Raw genomic sequence first — 3,682 nt, forward strand, 5'->3', positions numbered from 1 at the left:
GTTTTATGTGATGGCAAGATGCCTATTAAGTTGAAAGAAAAGTTCTATAGGACTGTAATCCCCCCAGCTATGTTATACAGTAGTGAATGTTGGGCCATTAAGAGACTAACATATATCTAAAATGAGTGTGGCAGAAATGTGTATGTTAAGATGGATGAGTAGCCATACGAAAATGGATCGCATAAGGAATGAAGTTATTCGTAGTAAAGTAGGTGTAACACCAATAGAAGATAAGGTGCGCAAAGGCCGCTTAAGGTGGTTCGGGCATGTCCAACATAGACCGCTAGAAGCACCAGTTCATGCTTGGGAGGACATTCTTATACCTAAGACTAGGAGAGGGAGGGGTAGACCAAAAATTACGTGGACCGAAGTCGTTAAAAAAGACATTCTAGATCTAGGCCTTCAGGAAAGTATAATTTCAAACAGAGCCGTGTGGAAAAGTGAAATCCATATAGTCAATCCCATTTAAGTTGGGATTAAGGCTTGTTGTTGTTGTTGTTGTTGTTGTTGATTACTTCCTCGGGTTTAGCAGCTTCAAGTCTTAAGTTGGCCTCGATTGGAGTTTCAGCAGTCTTGCAGCCAAGAAGTCCTGTTTCTCCAAGTAGGTCAAGGATATATTTCCGTTGGTTTACAAACAAACCTTCTTTAGCTCGGGCAAACTCCATTCCAAGAAAGTACTTCAGTGCTCCAAGATCTTTGATTTCGAAGTTATCAGCAAGTTTTTTTTTCAACCGCTAGTTCTTCTATGTCATCTCCTGTCATGATTATATCATCCACATAAACTATTAAAATAGATAGTTTGCCCTTTTCTATATGTTTATAAAACATGGTTTGATCTGCTTTGACTTTGACAATATCCATAGCCTTTCACAGTTCTCCCAAAACGTTCAAACCACGCTTTAGGAAACTGTTTAAGACCATACAGGGATTTCTTAAGTCTACAAACTTTTCCTTGGCCAAACTTATCTTCAAAACCAGGTGGTAAGCTCATAAACACTTCCACTTCCAAATCGCCATTTAGGAAGGCATTTTTTGCATCCAACTTATATAAGGGCCAATTGGAGTTGACTGCCAATGACAACAGTACACGGATTGAATTCATTTCGCTACTGGAGCAAATGTTTCCTGGTAGTCAATTCCATAAGTCTGTGTGAATCCCTTTGCTACGAGCCTCGCTTTATATCTCTCCAAACTTCCATCGGCTTTACATTTTATGGTAAATACCCACTTGCAACCAACAGTTTTCTTTTCTTTGGGTAGGTCCACTACTTCCCACGTTCCACTTTTTTTAAGAACATTCATCTCTTCCATCACTGCCAATTTCCAATCTGGATCATTAAATGCTTCCTGAATGTTTCTTAGAACAATCAAGTGTGAGATCTTTGAAATGAAAGTCCTATAATTACGGGAAAGTTTGTGATATGAGAGATATTTTGCAATAGGATGAATGGTGCAAGAACGGGTTCTTTTTCTATGAGCTATAGGGATATCAAGATCCCGAGGCTGTATAACAATTTCATTAGACTCAGGAATAGATGATAAAGGAGGAATGGTTGGCAAAGTTTGAATTTGTGTACCTGATCCTTTTAGGAATTCATCGCTCGGAGATTTTGATAGATCTTGTGCTATGATAATAGATGGATCTCTTCCTCTTTGATGATTTCTTTTCCTAGAATAAATCAGAAGCTCTGAGTTAGATTCTCTTGGAACCGTAGGTAGTATTTCTCCCCCTGTCAAAGAGTCAACTAAGTTTGGCAGACTTTGGTTGGGAACATCACTATTATTCGGATCTAAAGTAATATTAGCATCTTGTTTTGACATGGGTGATGATTCAAAAGTAATTGGTTTAGGTAAAGGAGTTGGAAGACTTTTCCAAAAAATTTCTTCATCATGTTCCTTCTCCCCCTGAAGAAAATTGTTTTGAAAATAAGGTTATTTTTCAACAAAAGTAACATCCATGCTGAGAAAAATTCTTTGTTTTTGAATTAAAACACATGTACCCCTTTTTATTTGGAGCATATCCTATGAAGACACATTTTTCAACTCTAGGGTCAAGTTTTGATTGATTTGTACTTGGTAAATGCATAAAGACAGTGCAGCTAAAAACCTTTAAAGGGAGGTTGGATTGGAGTCGTGTTATTGGATTGAAGTCGGATTGTTTCTTAAAATACTCAAACGGAGTAGTATAATTTAGAACACGAGTAGGCATTCTGTTAATTAGGTAACAGGCTGTTAGAATGGCCTCTCCCCATAGATATTTAGGAGTATGCATTGAAAACATGAGAGCATGTGAAACCTCAAGTAAATGTTTATTTTTTCTCTCAACAATACCATTTTGCTAAGATGTATCAACACAAGTGGATTGATGATGAATCCCTTCTTCTTTTAAAAAACTTCCTAGCGCTTCATTGAAATATTCAGTGCCATTATCTGTGTGGAGTATGCATATTTTTATTTGAAATTGTGTTTCAATCATTGCATAAAAATTTTTAAAAAGATTTTCAACTTCTGATTTTTCACGCATTAAGTAGACCCAACATAAACGTGTGTGGTCATCAATGAAAGTAACAAATCATCTTTTTGCCAAACATTGTTTTGATCCTCGAGGGGCCCCACACATCACTATGGATTAAATAAAATGGCCGTGAGGCTTGATAAGATTTTAAAAGATAACTAGAACGATGACTTTTTGATAGAATGCAATTTTCACAATAAAGGGATGAACAATTCAGTCCTTTAAACAAATCTGGAAACAATTTTCTTAGATAAGGGAAACTATGGTGCCCTAGCCTATAGTGCCAAAGCATTATTTGATCTTTAATAGGGATAGAACTAATACTACTCAAGCCTTGAGCTTTTTTATTGTTGGAAATTCCATCTTCAAAGTAGTAAAGACCATCTACCATCTTAGCACTACCAATCATCCTCCCCGAGTTCTGCTCCTGAAATTCACAATGAGATTCAAAGAAAACAACACGGCAATTAGAATCTCTAGACAATTAACTTACAGATAGAAGATTGCAAGCAAGTTTCGGGACATGAAGTACAGATTTGAGTGCTATATTTTTTGTTAAATTGATCAAACCATTACCCGCAATGGGTGAAAAAGAACCATCACCTATCCTGATTTTTTCTAGGCCAGAACAGGGAACGTAAGTATGAAACAAATGTGAAAAATTGGTCATATGATCAGAAGCTCCTGAATCAATGATCCAAGGAGCAGAACTTAGATTTAAATGACAAGATAAGGCATTTGGTTTACTACCTGAATGGGCCAAAGAAGCATTAGGAGTACCAGATGATCCAAGGTTGGATTTCAGTAGCTTCAGAAGGTGACCCATCTGCTCTTTGCTAAAGGGAATAGAAGGGACAGCTTCAGCTTCATGTGCAGAGGGTGATCGGTTGAATTTTTGATTGTCCTTCCAATTTGCTGGCTTCCCGTGGATCTTTCCAGCAATTTTCATGAGTGTGACGAGGCTTGTTACAATGGTCACACCATACACGGGGTTTCTCTTCATTCATTCTCGGAATAGCCCTACTCACGTTTGCCTCCGATGCAATCAGTGCTGAGTTTTCAATGAGGCTACTTGACGCCTTTTTTCCGAGCATAACAAGACGGCGACTCTCCTCCTTATGCACTTCAGCAAAGACTACTCCAATGGAGGGAAGTGACTTCCTACCG

This window comes from Morus notabilis, unplaced genomic scaffold, assembly GCF_000414095.1.
Source record: "Morus notabilis unplaced genomic scaffold, ASM41409v2 Scaffold456, whole genome shotgun sequence".
NCBI lineage: Eukaryota > Viridiplantae > Streptophyta > Magnoliopsida > Rosales > Moraceae > Morus > Morus notabilis.